Source organism: Mirounga angustirostris, unplaced genomic scaffold (assembly GCF_029215605.1).
Source record: "Mirounga angustirostris isolate CCGP_5_RB_7025 unplaced genomic scaffold, mMirAng1.0.hap1 SCAF_12, whole genome shotgun sequence".
In the NCBI taxonomy this organism is placed as follows: Eukaryota; Metazoa; Chordata; class Mammalia; order Carnivora; family Phocidae; genus Mirounga; species Mirounga angustirostris.
Genome location: NW_026991720.1, coordinates 11,333,985 through 11,350,955, shown reverse-complemented (window position 1 = coordinate 11,350,955; position 16,971 = coordinate 11,333,985).

The following is a 16,971-nucleotide window of genomic DNA, read 5'->3' as shown; positions in this document are numbered from 1 at the left end:
GGCATATTTTCAAAATATAAGCCAGGGTAGGGGGAATTTAGGAAGATTTGCCAGCTTAAAATTAGTATCTGCAGTTTATAAGTCCATATATCTCCTAGACAGTCCTTGCAGAGGCTGGTCTGGTAAGGATCCTGCTCCCTCTCCTTCCCCATCTCTTTATCCTTTCTCATCCCAGCCTTGGAATAAGTAGGGAAGCTGAATGTAGCAAGAGAAATGACTGGAAACTTGAGCTGAAGACTGGGCACAGAGGACTTATGGTGGGCAGTTGGGGGGAACAGGACCAAGGGTCTGGGAAAGAAGAGGGAGAAGACCCAGGAAGAAAGTTTGCTGCTGATTGCGGGCGCATGCTTAGGATAAACCTTGAGAATATAGGACTAAAGCCCTGTGCTCATGGATGGAGTTTGGAAACAGGTTAAATACCAAAAGTTCAAAATCTCTGCATGAGTTAGAATCTATCACACACACTTGTAATAAGAAATGATTAGTCTTTCTCTGGGATTATGAGTATGTATTGGATTGGGTAACATGAAGGCTGTTCTCTTGTTGTGCATTGCCCTACAATGTTTGAATATCATCAGGTCCTAGAACTGAGCAAACGGCATTGGTTAACCATGGCTGCTAAACTGTTAGAAAAATAATTTCAAGAAACTGAAGTAGACCCTGAGAAAGTGATAATGGTAAAATGTGTTCTGAGGGGAAAAGAGGATGCTGTGTTCTCATTTCTAAAGATTAAGTCTATAATTTAACACTGATACTTCAATTGCAGAGTCAGGATTATTCTGTGTTGTGAAAGATGCCAGGGAATGATAGCTCGTAGCATGGTGGGGGATGTGTGCTGGTGAGGACGAGTCCATATTGATTAACATATTTTGGAGGAAAACATTAGATCAATGGATAATATGACAAATCCAAACAGAATGGGATTTGCTGGTTTCATTTCCAGAATCCTGGGCTTTGGGCCTATGATGGGCAACAGGACAAGCAATCACATACCTGTGGGATCACATCCATGTCTTTCTACCAAGTCCAGAAAGCCAAGGGTATTTATGAGGTGCAGAAAGGCAGGGTAGAAATAATGAGGAGTTTAAACTATGGAACAAATACATTAGAGAGACAAAGGACACTTACGGCAGGCAGAATCTAAAGGTGATGCCTGAGTTGAAAGCTGTGAAAGCAATAGCTCAGTGCATTACTAGGTTTTGGTCTTAGAGTCTTTGGAAGGGTAGAGAGGGCTGAGTAAATGCATGCCAGATTTCTGACTATCAGGGGATGAGCAAAAAATTCTAACTATCTAATGAGATTGCAAAAAGTTTTCTGTAAAGCAATAATAAAGACCCTGAAAATATGGCCTGGTTCAGCCAAGCACAGAGTCAAGCTTGACTCATGACTCTGCTTGCATAACCAGCCTGAGAGAGTTGCCTGGAGTTCTTTTTGCTGATATGTAATGGAAAAGGCAGAGAGGAAGGCAGAGCCAGGGAGAATTATGAGACTCAGGATGGAAGAGCTGAGACTGCATCTTGGACCCTAGCTCATGTCTTGGAGGGTGATGAACAAGCTGACAGGTTGAACAGGTGGTTCTTCTCTTCTAAGGACAGAGAGCCCTGAGGGGCAGCAAACCCCATGTTGCCCTGGGGAGGATGAGGTGGAAAGGGCACCTCAACTTTTGTTACTGATGAAAACTCGATGGTCAGGAGATCACAAACACTACTCTCCTGGAGGGACTTCACTTTCATGTTGAAGTTAAACAAAATGTCTTAATAGCCAGTTGGATGATTTCGGTAGAAAGATGTTGGACATTTGAGTCAGAATCTTGCCTGACTCATTATTGGTCCCACAGCCCCCCTGACCTTGGGAGATCCCATGATCCCCCTGAAGGACTTGGCAGTGCTCACTCCAAAGAATCACATGTGTTATATTTGTCATTTTTTAGTCTTCTTCAGTCTTTCCTTCATGTTATGACCTTGACACTTTTGATGACTACAGCCAGTTACTTTCTGTATCCTCAATTTGAATTTCTCTGCTATTTCCACATCATGAGTTTCAGGTTAGACATTTTGGCCAGAGTATAGCAGAAGCAACTCAGAATTCTTCATTCTATCGGATGTCATGTGATTTCAACCTCTCCCATTACAAATGATGTTCATGTCCATTACTTGATTAAGGTGATGTCTGCCAAGCAGTTTCTTTCATAAAAATCTCTCATTTAGCTCCCCTGTAATACAATCCTCCAATGCTATTTTAATTTAGTGCACCCATCTTATAACACCATAAACTCACTTTTTCCAAATATGGTAGTGATGGCATGCCTCAGGTCACTGGCCTGGTTTTATTTGTATTGGCATGGTTCTCGTATCACATTAGCCTTTTTTATTTGATTATTTAAAGCATTTCTCTTAGCTTTTTTTGATGGGAGGGTAAGGAAAAGTGGGATGGCAAAAGCAGACGGGAGAGGAAGGGCTGTGTCTGTATCTGCCATCATGAATCAAGCTTGCACCCAAGCCTGGGTGCCAGGTGTGTGAGTGTTGGCTGGTGGATCACCCTTGCCTGTCCCCCCCCAACACATGGAACTAGTGGGCAAGTGTGGTTAGCTCCAGGGTTTGTACAATGGAAAGAAGAGATGAAAGGCAGAGAACCTGGGGAGTTGGGGCTGAGCTCTGTCATTAATTTGTTGTGTGATGCTGAGCAATCCTCTTCTTCCCTGGAGCTCAGTTTTCATGTCATGGAAATGAACAGAGACAATTTCTTTCAACACAGCAAAAGAAAAAAGGAATGTGTTAGGACCATGAGATTCTGAGATGAGAAAAAGGTACAAGAGTAACACAAGAAGAGTAAAACAGAAACAGATAATCCTCAAGGAGACTTTGGCCCCTTTGGGTTCACAGAGAGGTCTTTACCTCATAAACATACCTTCCTATGACTCACATGTTGACAAAGATCCACCATTGCAACCACATGCACCCTTTAAGACTGCGCCCCCCCTCCCCGCCGCCTCACCCAAGGAAAGGTCTTCCTGCCCTCTCATCCTTGATCCTTGATGCCTGGTAAGCTAATCTTGCATATTCCAGAAACTCTGAAAGGTAAAAACTCCCTCATCTACACTACTTACTATTTCAGCTCAGAACATGCTTAGAAGGAGGTTCACCCTCAGAGAAGTGGTAAGGAGATAGAAAAACAGCCTAGAGTTTTTAAAGTAGGAAAAGAGTGGAAAGGAGAATTATTGTTGATAGAAGCCCCCGTTCTTCCTTCCGGGCTTCACTGGAGGCCAGAGGGGCTGGAGCTTTGCAGTGGAGATGCTCCTGACTCAGTAAGATCTATAGATGCGGCTTGTGGAGCTCCTAGGCTGAGGCAATTCACAGAACTGGGTGGAAAGAAATTACAAAACCACTTAAAAATCTTTTAGTCTTGGGGCGCCTGGGTGGCTCAGTCGTTAAGCGTCTGCCTTGGGCTCAGGTCATGGTCCCAGGGTCCTGGGATCGAGCCTCACATCGGGCTCCCTGCTTGGCGGGGAGCCTGCTTCTCCCTCTCCCACTCCCCCTGCTTGTGTTCCCTCTCTCGCTGTGTGTCTCTCTGTCAAATAAATAAATAAAATCTTTAAAAAAAAAAAAATCTTTTAGTCTTGTGAAAATGTGCTTTTTTTTTTTCTTTTCCTTTTAAAGGCTCAAATTCTTTCTTAGCTGTTGGTTCTGACCCAGGTTTCTCACTGAAGTGTTGTCGGAGACATTTTGCTCAATTGGAGGTTGCTAGTCCCAAAAGGCTTCTGAAAATTATTACCACGGGGCTATCGGGTAAAGAAGCATAAAGGAGAAGGAAGGAGGTTGTTTTGCATTAGAATAAAGAAGTGCAAATTAAAAAGCTGAGCTGCCTTCTAGGAATGGAAAGAATGAGTCATGGGCATGGCTTTCCAGTGGCATTAAGATCACTGTGCCCTTACATGCTCACAAAACTTCTCTTTCTGTTTCAGGCGGGAGGGGCAAGGAGAAAATAGTTCCTTTAGGCAAACAACCTAAAAGCCACAAACCAAATCTGTTCTTTCATTGAGCTTCCAATGCCAAGCAAGACAAATTGACAAATTGACTACTCCGGTGGCAGAAGGCAGCAAGCAGTTTAAGAAGGCTGGCTAGAGAGACCATTGCTATCTAAAGCCCAAAAGCAGCTTTGCTAGCCATCCATGTGGTTCACTCTGTTCCAGGGACATGTTCTCACTTTAGGGCAAACTGGGGACTCAGCTTAGGGGGCGGGGGAGTGAGGCAGGGTTGACGTCTTTACATTTCAAAGATTATTTGAAACCTCTTTCTTTCTGTGCCAGGAGACTCAAAGAATAGCTAAAGGAGAACAAAACAAGACAAAACAAAAACAAAAATGAAAGCCTAAAGTTAAATTTTTTTCCATTAGGAATTTAAACATCTCGATAGAGAGAGAAAATAAATCTGCCATCATTACAAGATCCAAAGAAAGCTACTCTTAACATTATTAAATATTTTCTTCCTTTTTCAGTCCCTATTTTTAAAAACATAGCCTCAGTTGTGCTGAATCGATTAATCAAATCATTCAACAACTTAAAAACCTTTTAGTTTGAAAGATTTACAGGAAGTTGTTAAAAAAATGTACAGGGAATTCTTGTGTACCCTTCACCTAGTTTTCCTGAATGGTGACATCTTGCGTAATTATAGTAAATACCACAGCCAGGAAACAGACATTGGTTCAAGCCACAGAACTTGCTCAGATTTCACCAGTTTTATATGCACTCCTGTGTGTGTGTGTATGTGTGTGTGTGTGTGTATACAGTTCTATGCCATTGCTTCACATGTGTAGATTTGTGTATCTTGATTGTGACTGAGATACAGAACGGCTCCACCACAAACTTCCCTCATCCTACCCCTTTTTAGCCACCTGCACCCGAAAAACATACTATAATTTTGTACACTTTGTATATGCCAGCCCTGTTCTGGGCACCCGGAATGCAGCAGTGAACAAACAGAAATCCCTGCTCTATTGAGAAGAGACAGAAAATAAAAAATTTTTAAAAATAAACATATATGTTAGGTGATGAGTGAAAAAAGTGAGACCCAATAGATACTGGAGATTTCTTTTAGGTTTTTTTTTTTAATTTAATTTTATTATGTTATGTTAGTCACCATACATCACATCATTAGTTTTTGATGTGGTGATCCACGATCCATTGTTTTCATATAACACCCAGTGCTCCATGCAGTACGTGTCCTCCTTAATACCCATCACCGGGCTAACCCATCCCCCCACCCTGGAGATTTCATTTTAATGAATGGCCAGAACAGGAAGACTAGTATCTATTGGGATAAAGATCAGAAAGTGGTTGCCTCTGTGGGAGTATATTGGCTACAAAGGAGCATGGGGCACAAAAGGAGTTTCTGGAAATGTTTTATATCCCTTGTTTGGGTGCAGATTATATGGGTATATATGTCAAGACTTACAGCATTGGACATTCAAATCTATACATTTTAGTGTATAAAAGTTATATCTCATTTTTAAAAAGTGCAGTGATGGAAAATATTGGGCTAATATTAATCCTCAAGCCACTGAGCATATCAGGTTAGAATGCTCAAGGTAGTCAGTTATAGGCAAATGACTAGTCTTTTGGTCAATATTTCTATTCTAGATTCCAGAGGCTACAACTTACCTTTCAAGGGTGTCTTGATTTTGACCATGAAAAGCAAGATGATACAGTTTTTGCAATGTAGTCCCCAAGCAAATGCACATTTAAAATGACAGTCTGGATGACTCCACTCATGAATGGACTTGCATTTTGACCTTAATTCTCCTTATAGGATGCTTTTTATTACCACGTTCCTCCAGCTGTGGGTTAAAGGATTTAGCACAGTTGAAAATGCTGTAGAATTTGAGTTTATGTCATTTTAGTTCAGAAAACATAGGCAGCTGGCTTTGACACGTACAAAAATCAGCAACATGGAATCAAACACACTAAGAAAGTTCAGATGCGACATGAAGGTAAAGAAAGGTTTCTTTAGTATTTGGTGGGTCTCATCGTCAGGACAATGGTGATAATTAATATATTCCTTCTTCATTTATCCATTCCTTCATCGATTACTTACTGTGAATTTACATATCTATGGGTTTTCTAGGAGCTGGTGATAGATCAGTGAGTGAAACAGACTAAATCTTTTTCCTCATGGTGCTTACACTCTACTGGGAAGAGATTTAATAAACATAATAGTAAGAAAAGGATATGTTAATTTTAAGGGGTGTTCAAAGATGATCTGTCTATAGAAAAAAAGGAAAGTAGGAAGATCAGTAGTGTGGAGGATAGGGAGATCTTGGTTGTCTCAGTGATAATCCAGTATTTGGGCAGATCTTTGAAGGAGATGTCAAATGAGCCATGTGGGGATTTGGAGAAGAGGGTCCTGGTCAAGAGAGCAGCCCAGGCCAAGATGTGAGGTAGAAAGGGCCAAGCATGGTCAGGGAATAGCAAGTCCTGAGAGAGTGAGGGATATGAGGTCAAGTCATGAGGGTGGCTGAGTGTGTGCGGAACCATCCCAGATGAGAATCAAGAACTCAATAAAGAATTTGCTGATGAGTGTCAAGTCAATGCATAATTAAGCCACATCAGTTTCACCTCCCAGATTTCAAATTCATTTCCTTTTCTCCATGGCCGCTCCCCTTGCCTAAGTCCAACCTGCTTTCAGTTCTCTCCAAGAACGGCCACACCTCTGACCTGGTTGGCCCCATATCTTCTCCTGTACCCAACAATCCTTTCTTCATACTGTAGCCAGGCACACATAATCATGTCCTTTTTGGTTGTGAGAGACTAAAATTTTTTATGGCTTATAAATTTTGATTTCACTCACCTATCCAGGTTCCTCTGGTAGCACATAGCTCTGTGATACTTCCTCCCACAGCTAGAGCTGTACAAGAGATGCTTCTCTTTCCCAGAGATCACGTTCTTGTTCAGTTCTCCACTCCCCAGGACACCCTCTCCACATACATCATATTAACTCCTGCTTATATTTTATATATCAGCTCACAGTTCCATTTTTCAGGAAAAACTTCCCTGCTGCCCATCACGTGGATGTGCAGTTTGCATATTATGGCTATTTTGCTGACTGTAATTGTGCTAGATCATTAATTTAAGGTTTATAGATGCACTTTCATGAGTTTCTGTTCTTAGAAACTTTGGGGAGCTAAAACTGATTTTGCTAATTCAAAAATAGTATTTGAATATTATGCTAAAATGTTTTGTTTTTGGAGGGACCCCAACTTTTAGACACATCTCTTATAGAAGAACTATAGTAAAGAATTTGCAGAAGTTGTTGGTTCCTAATTCCAAAGGTTTTTGAGAAGTACTCTTAAATGCCAAGGAACTTTAAACCAGGGATAGTCAGAAAAATCCATATGACAAAGGGAAGAGAGTTGCATCACATTTCTTCAAAAAGGAAATAGAAAACCCAAAGGCCTTTACAACTGGAAAGAACTAGTCAGGGTGCTTTCATGATTTGAGGAATGGCATGCCCCTACAAACCTAACAAGCTTCCCTCTGGGTTTCAGGTGAGTAGGACAAAAATATTGAGAGGATTGAGATAGAGGGAAATACTAAAGATTTTCCCAGAGAATAAAGGTAGCTAGAAAAGCAAACCAAATACATCTTTTCAATTAGCTCTAAATGCTTAAGCTAGGAAAATTTACCCTGGCAGGGACAGAAGGCTGGCTTTGAAAGCTGTCCAGAGAAGCAATTGCTGACAGACAGCTTGAAGTGCTTTTCCTGATTCTCTGTGGTGAGTCATCCTGTTATAGGGCAAAGCTATCATCTTGGTGCAGAACAGGTCATGGCAGGTGAGTGAGTTGAGGTTGGTGCCTTGAAGCTTCAAGAGTTAATCCTCGTGATCATTCTTTGAGGGCTCCTCCTTGTGGTTATAGCCTGAGAGCCAAGCTTTTAAAGGAAAAAGCAGATAAGCAAACACAAAAGGAAACCCATTTTTTCCCCCTTCTTCTGTTATGATAGTGAAACAAAAAATTGGAAAGAAGAAAAAACCCCACTCATTGTCCTATTCCTATTATTTACCAAATTTCCATATATCCTCATCCAGTGATCATAGTTGCAAGCATTAGAGGAAAAGTTTGGCTAAGGCAAGCAGAAAATACAGTTATTAAAGGGGACTAAATAGCTCACAGAATCTCTGAAATCAGTTGACCAACATTATGAAAAATGGTCAAAAATCCTTCTGCAGAAGCGGTCCCTGGCAGACACCCCGCAGTCTTTCCTGGGTCTGGAGAATGTAGTGTGTGTTGCAGATACCCCTGGTGCCCCGTTACCACTGCTGATTCTAGAAACCACATTTGCTCTGCCTCTGGTGCCAGCCTCACAGTGTTCAGCTCTGGGCAGTTCCTCCCTTTTTTGTATCATTGGTTCCTTGTCCCAAATCTGGCACAAAAGCCCCTGAGTGACAGAGCCTGGATCACACCCTGTGCTCTTGCTGCAAGGGATGCTGAGAACATTTTAGCCTCTTTTGGGGGGGATGATACCCCAAACACAGAGAAGCAGGCTGCCCACTGAGCAGGGAGCCCAGTGTGGGGCTCGATCCCAGGACCCCGGGATCATGACCTGAGCCGAAGGCAGTCGCTTAAACAACTGAGCCACCCAGGTGCCCCTGGATTTTTAATCTTAAAAGGGATGCAGTTAAGTGATTTTTGACATGACAGGTCTAACCATGAAAAATGCTACTCTCCAATTTACACTGGAGCCTGGATCTGACTGTTCTGGCTCTGGAAGAAACAGCACCACATGCTGTTCACAGATTAGAGCAGTTTCTCGACCTTGTTGCTGTTGATGTTTTGAGCCGTCTGATACTTTGTTGTAGGGGACTGTCCTGTCCATTGTGGAGTCTTTGGTAACACCCCTGGCCTCTACCCACTAGACAACCAAGAGTCCCCTAGCAGACAAAATCACCCCCCAGCGGAGAGCCACTGGGTTAGAGCATATACAACAAAGCAACCCACAAGATATTTTTTCCCAGTGGAAGACATCCGGACTCTTCAACAATTTATTCTACCTGAGTAATGTGTTAATGTGGTGAGACTTGTGAATCCTTAAGCATTAGACCATTTCCTTATTTCTTTTTCTCAACCATACAAATAAAATTATGAGATTTGAGTTCTTAGAAGCAAGGCAGGAAGCACTTTTCACATGTTAACTAATTTGGTGCTCAGTGTTACCCTTGGGGGAAGGCACTTTTATTATCCCTATTTCATAGAAGACGCACTGGAGCCACAGAGAGGTTAGGAAACATCCTTAAGGCCGCACTGCTAGTAGGGGATAAAGCCAAGATTTTGAAAATCGAGTTTTAAAACATATTACTTTCTTTTGAATTACTTGTGCCTGGCAAAACTTTTCCAACAGTACAAAAGGGTACATTATAAACTATAAATCTCTTCACACATCTACTGCAGTCTTTTTTCAAGGCACACATAGTGTGTATGTGTGTATGTATAGTCCCCTTAAACATAATTGGTAGTATGCCATACAAACTACTTTAGCTCTTGCTTTTTTTACTCTACAACATATCACAGAAACCATTTTGTGCCATTAATATAGAGAGGGTACATAAAACCTCACCATTTCCCCTTCCCTCCATCATTCTGAAACGATATTTTACCATGAATTTCTGAAAGATAGAAACTTGTTAAATTTATAACCAAAATACTATCATTATACTTAAAAAATTTTAAAAAATTCCTAAATATCATTATTCACTAAATGTTCTAATATAAATAATATATATATTATTTAGAGAGAGTGCATGGAGAGGGGAGGTGCAGAGGGAAAGGGAGAGAGAGAAAATCTCAAGCAGATTCCTCACTGACCGTGGAGCCCAATGCACGGCTTGATCTCACAACCCATGAGATCATGACCTGAGCTGAAACCGTGGGCTGGGTGCTTAACCAACCGAGCTACCCAGGTGCTCCTTGCATCCTGATTTTTAAAAATATTCTTTGTACTATGCATTTGCTACATCAGGAGCAAACCAAATTAAAAAAAAAAAATGAAATTAGAAACATACTGAATCTCCAGTCTGGATCACATTCAGTGGTCTCGCCTGTTGAAGCTGAAGACCATGTGCTACTCCTGGTCCTTCTTGTGAGATGACACTAAGAGCCTCTACTTTACACTGTCTATTATCTTGTTGTCTGTTAAATCTTTAAAAAATGGGTTTTATGTTTTTCTTCAATTTTACCATTTCTAGCACTTTTCACATCTTTCTGTGTGTCCAAATTCTGTTTGGTATCAGATTCCCTTTGTCTAAGAAAACTTCATGAACATTTTTTTGTAGTGTGGATTTTCCGGCAGTAAATTCTATTTTTGTTTGTCTGATGAACTCCTATTTCTCCTTCATCTTTGGAAGATATTTTCTCTGGGTATAGAAATTTGAGTTGACAATTATTCTTTTTTATCAGCACTTTATAATTATCACTCCATTGCCTTCCAGGCTGCATAGTTTTATTTTTTTATTTGTTCTTTTTAAGATTTTATTTTAAGTAATCTCTACACCCAGCATAGGGCTTGAATTTACAACCCCGAGATCAAGAGTCGCACAGTCCATCGACTGAGTCAGCCACGTGTCCCCAGCCTGCATATTTTTAAAGAGACGTCTTTTAATTCAATTTTTGTTCTTCTGCATATAACATATCTGTTTTTCTTGTCACTTCCAAGATTTTCACCTTTTTTCTTTAAAGCAGTTAGAATATGATATCACTAGTTATTTTTATTTGTTTGCTTGTTTTTATAGTTATCTTCCTTAGTGTTCTCTGAACTTCTCATATCTGTGGTTGGATGTATTTCATGATTTATGGAAAATCTGTCATTTTCTTTTTAGATATTTATTCTTTGTTCTTTTATTTCTGTTCTTCTGGGATTCCATTTGTGTATATGTTAGTTTGATTTGTACCCTCTTATGAGCAGCCACTGCATGGTTCGCCATTTATCCTAATGAAATGAACATTTATTCTCACACAAAAACCTACATGTGAGTGTTTACAGCAGCTTTATTTATAATACCACCATCCAGAAACAATCTAGATGTTCTTCAAAATGTGGGTGATTAAGTAAAAGGTGGTACATACACATCATAGAATACTCATAAACAATAAAAAGGAATAAACAATTGATAGATACAACCTGGATGAATCTCTAGAGAGTTATGCTGAGTGAGAAAGCCAGTCCTAGAAGAAATATACTATATGACTCCATTTATATATAATTCTTGAACTGCCAAAATTCTAGATATGGAGAACAGATAGTGATTACCAGAGGTCAAGGAGAGGGTGAGGGCTGCACAGAAGTGGTGTGGCTATAAAAGGACAATATGAGGGATTCTTGTGGTAATGGAACATTCTTAACTATATCAATGTCAATATCTTGTGATATTATATCACATTGTCATATGATTAAAATTTAATACATATATAATTATATCCTATTATATATCATGTTATCTTATGACATGGTAGTATAGCTTTGCAGGATGTTACTTACCATGGGAGAAACTGGGCAAAGGTAGAAGGATACATCTGTATTATTTCCTAAAACAGCATGTATATCCGCAATGATCTTAAACTACGATGTTTAATTAAAAATAAAATTTGAATCCCTCCACAATGTATACACATATGAAGTCATGTTGTGCACTTTAAATATTTTGCAATTTTATTCATCAGTTATATGTTTATAAAGCTAAAAAAAAGTTTGAAGAGGGGTAGAAGTTTCACTCTTCTATGTTAAGGATCTTGGATGATCTTAATTCTTTTCCATTTTTTTTTTCAGTAGTTGCTAATACTTCCTTTATCAACTTTCTCTACATTTAGATTTTTAAATCTATCTATGTGATGCTGTTATTTTTGGAGCTTAAATAGTACCATGAGGAATGTGCTAGGATGCCCATCAGACTTGCGGTGGTCACAGACGCCCACTGGGCACTGTGTGTACATGAGGGTAGGGAAGAACATCTCTTCTGTCTCCAGAAGGAGAAATAAAGGCATGTGGTACCAAAAGGGGAGAATTGGTATTACCACCAGATTTAGATACAGCCCCAGTCACTGCTCCCTGGATTGGGGCCTTGAAATCTAAAGTCTGGTTTGGGCTCTAGGAGGACATCCTCCATCCTCAGAAGGCTGGCTTCTCTGGCTGTTTGGAATGGCCTAAGTCTGTAAGGAAGATGTGAGAGGCAGAGGGATGGAGAAGAGCCTTCTACAGGGAGGACAGGGTGGAGGCCCTGTCCTGTGCATTGGGAGTGGTGGCAGCAACTAACATTGTCATGCAGGAGGCTCCTGGGGGGATGTGTCAGCCCTCCCCTGCAAATGCAGCTGCTGCCAAAGCTCATTAGGTCTGTGTGTGAGCTGTTTCTGAGCTCTTGTCAATGTCCTCCCAGTAGTGTCCCTAGCAATGGCAACTAGTCCCCAGGAACTGAGGAGCCCCGGGGGCCCAAGGACTTTGGGGTGTCTCTTTTATATGGTCCATCCCTGTGCTGGAGGGAGAGCTCTTGAGACCAGTTTAAACCTAGAGGAAAACAGACACATCTCCTTTGTCAGCACTGATGAACATCTGAGTGGCATCCACAGCCTGTGGGAGTGTGGCCTTGGCAAGGACAGAGACAGAAATGATGTGACTTGTTAGGGACTTGGATCAGGGGCATGAAACATGACTGGTGAAATCTTCTCATCTTAAGTAGTATAGAAAATGTGGTAAAGTTATTGTGCTTTGCAGGAGCATGAGGCTTGGGTATAATTTTACAACAGGCTTCTTAATTCCAAAGCTTAGTACTGACATACAGGGAGAAAGAAAGAGGGAAGAAACCCACAAGTATGATGATATCTTTTGTTAGGTATTGATATTGGCTAGCAGGTGGTGGTAATATTAGAATATTATTTTCAGGCAAGAAAAGATACATTATCAATTGCTTTAAATCCTCGTATCTCCTATCTCAGTTATTTCTGAAGAGTTTGGTTCTCACAATATTGTGATTTGCTTTAAAAAAAAATAGATAAATGAAGACATAAGGCAATTAAGGGCTTACTCAAAGACCCTTGACACTCAGAGAATAAACTGGATGCAAGATTCAGGTGTCCTAACTCATCCCAGGGTTGGTTTTTCTTGAACTGGCTGTGGGGATTAAACCATAGAGACTTGCCAGACAGAGAGAATGATATTGCCATGAAAATCCTAGTCTTAGCCACAGGGAACAAGAATATAAAGAAGACAAGAATTTACATGAGACCACAATACAATATGTCACCAAAAGTGAATGTCAGATTCATACATGTTTGAGAAACTGGGTCTTGGTAACTGGTCTCAGATTAAGTAAAAAGTCAGGTAACCAAATCTGGCTAGAAGAAGTTAGCAAGACCACAAAGAGAACAAAGTAATTTTCTTTCAGGATGTCAAACCCATCTTTGAGATACCAACCACCCAAGCCATCATAGATTCTCTGTTTTCATACGTTAAGATGATGCAAGTATTCCTGCTCAGGATGGATGTTCTCAGTGTCTACATCAACCAACTCTTCAGTCAGGAGTACAGAAATTTCTCTCTAAATGAAAGTGCCATTTCTATGGACAGGTCAACTTGTTGAAGGTATGGCTCTGAATTATTGTGAGCAGCATGAGAGAGCTATCTGCAGGTTATGGGACCTACCTTCACATGTTCTGCTTCTGTATTTGGGACTTTCACTTTTCCCAGCCAAGACTGTTTAGCTCCCCAACACACAACCTGTTTCAGGGAAATGGATGGATTTTTCTTTATTTAAATAAAAAACCATAACTAACTAAAGTTGAGCTTTCTAATTAGTTGTATTAAGTTAGATAAAATGTGTTTGTATTAGGAATCTGCACACTTGTTTTTTGTTTGCATATGTCTGTCCTAGAGAGAAAGCATTTTGGTTCTATTTGCTGTTTGTATTAATAACTGGGTAATGAGAGAAGGCACATGAAGGTACTTTAACTGGAGCCAAGGGTTCTATTTTAACAATGAAGAGCTAATGTCTGCATCCATGCCTGAGACTCGATTTTCCCTATAATTTCAGTGTCATTCCTGATCCCTCCTCCATCTGTAAGGGTCTTGGTTTTCAACTGTTATGTGACCTATTTTAAAGGTCACAATAAGGTCAGGTAATTTATATTTTAAAAATCCATTTTGAATAATTACATCTATAAAATTCACAAAAAGGATATTTTCCTGACCAAAGGAATAAACATAGATGTTTCTATTTTCTTAATCTACCAGGTATTCAAAAATGGACTCTATCACTGTAGAAAACAGAAATATTTGGAAATCAATTAACTAAAATTTAAAAATTTTAAATCCAAGGCAAAGGACTTTTTAGAAATATATATACTGTTTGATGGGCTAAAAATAATTAGCTGATGTATCCATGAAAGGTATTTAAGTATTAGCAGCAGTGGACAGCGACTGTATCAGCAAGATTCAAAAGCAAGTAGTTGCACTGACCAGGTGGAAGGAGATAAGGCAGTGGTGGTATATTTGCAGTGTGAATGAAGTCAAAGGGAGAGGTGGGGGATTAGTAATTAAACAATGAAAGAAGAGGATTTATTCTGTGGAGTGTAAGGAAGAAGGAAGAATTAAAAAAGATGTCCTGGGAGAGAGGAAGACTTTTATTCTATTGCTAGAGATTAAGGAGTATAGAGGGCATACAGTTTGTGGAGATATGAATTGAATCGATGGTGGGATATTTAGGAATCATTCATTATGCTGTTGAAGAAGCATCTGGACTTTGTAGCGATGTCTAGGAGGTCATTGTGGGCTTGAGATGGAAGATCCAGTGTTAGAGACAAGTCTTCTAAGCAGAAGCTATAGGAAAAGCACAAGCTCTGTGCACAGAACCTTAGAAAATCCTCACAGTAATGCAGTAGGAGAGCTTAATTATCAAAAACTACAGAAGTTTAAAAGTTTTCCATGAGACAGATAAGAACATTAGTTTGGAAGAAAATTAGGACAGAAGAGCATCACAGAGTGGAGAATTTAAAGGAACAAATAGTTCAGTTGCTTAAACAATAAAGAAATAAAGTAGAATAAGATCTCTGAATCTGATGATTAGAAGGCCACAGAGTGCCCTTCAATAATGCAGTATTCATGGATTAGTGAAGATGGAAACCAGATTTCCATGGCTTGAAGGATGAATGTTCTGAGGAAATAAACCCTACCAATCATCTCAGAACTCTGGATGTGAAAGGAAGAGAGAATCAGAATGGTAATTATGTAGCAAAGATTGGGTTTTTATAATGAGGGAAAAGGAATCAACCAAGAGCAAGAGAAACCCAGGATGGTAGAAAGGGGAATGAATGAAGAAATAAGATCCCAAATGTGATCAATGTGAAATGAAATGTCAACCAGCTATCCTCACTAAATTATGGACACCTGCCTATTCAGCCACTAATGGACCAATTGTAGATCTTCCAAATGTTTGAGTTCACCAACGACCCAATATTTGGCGAATATTTCCCACATTTTACAAATTGGCCAATATTTCCCACATTTTACAAATTAAAAAATATAAAACTAAGAGAGGCTAAGTAGCTTGCTCTAGCCTTCAATAAGCTGGAGAGAACAGATTTAAAGCAAGAACTTCCAGACTCTAAAGGTCCTGCTTTCTCTGGGATGTGACACTGTTGCTTGTTTGTCATGAGACAAAGGCTGTAGTAGAGAGATGTGCAGGGTAGGCGAGAGGAGCAGAGTGAGTCATGGGCTGGCTTGTTGTCCAGGCAGCTTGCACATGCAACAGGGGGACAGTGATGGGAAGACAATCTGTTCTGTGTCTTTTTCTTCCACTTGAGCATTAAGAGCACAGGGAAGTGTAATATTGCCCTTGAAATCCCAGCATCTGGCAAAGATGGCACTTAGAGATATTTGCCAAATTAATCAAAAACAAATGTCTACTTCCTATGCAGATCTACTAAATAGTCAAAAGTTAACAGATTTGTTTTCTCTTTCTCTTTTTATACTAGAAAGCCAAAGCAGCCATTTCCATACTGTCCTTTTTTACTGAGACCGTACACAAGGGCTAGAGTTGTAGAAAAATAAAAAGCAAGTCAGAATGAGTGAAAAGGGTAGCAAAATAAAAAGAACAAGATAAAATGATCACTCTTCTCCATCTCCTTCCAAAGACCAAAGACACCAAATTCTCAAAAGACCTATATTTTTGCACCTTGCAGATTTCAAATCTACTAAAGGTTTTGCTTCCTTTCTTTATGTTTGAAATTGTGGACAGGATATGAGAGGAGAGCACAGCACTTGTTACTCTGTCTCTGCCAGAGTGGGGCTCCTGCTATAACTCATACCCATAAACTCATGCCATGAAGAGTTGATGAAGTACTTTCCCCGTAGTTATCTACATTTGAAATGAAACATACTTGTGAGTTATGCAGTGTTGCCATTTTGTATGTAAAAGTTTAAATATCTAACTCAATCTCATCTCTGTTAAGTCACTAAAACAAAATTCATATTCAGGTTCTTTAATTCCAGATTTTTCCATGAGACACCAGCCTTATTTGCAGTATATATCTGCCTCTTCCAAATCTTTTTTTTCTTTTGTAATTTATTTATACATTTCATCATGTTTGCACAATAGATAAGGGTAGGGTTGTCCTTGAATTTTGGCCCATGTTTACCATCATTGCTTATTTTGCCTCCCAATGTCATTTATAGTTCCCTCCTGCCCTGGAAACGCAGGTAAACTGGAGAGATAATAAAACTCCAAAAATTGCACTGTTTTATCTCCAGGCTTTAACTGACTCCCTGAGATCACATCATGTCCTTATGAAAGTGCCAGCCTCCTCTCTTATGTAGAGTAGATACAATGGGTCTTAGGATCAAACCTATCGTCTTGGCCCATATGATCAAAAATATCTAGCTATGGCAGATCATTAAGATGTGCATTCTCTTAAGAAGTTATTCTTATAGTTCTTTAATTCAAT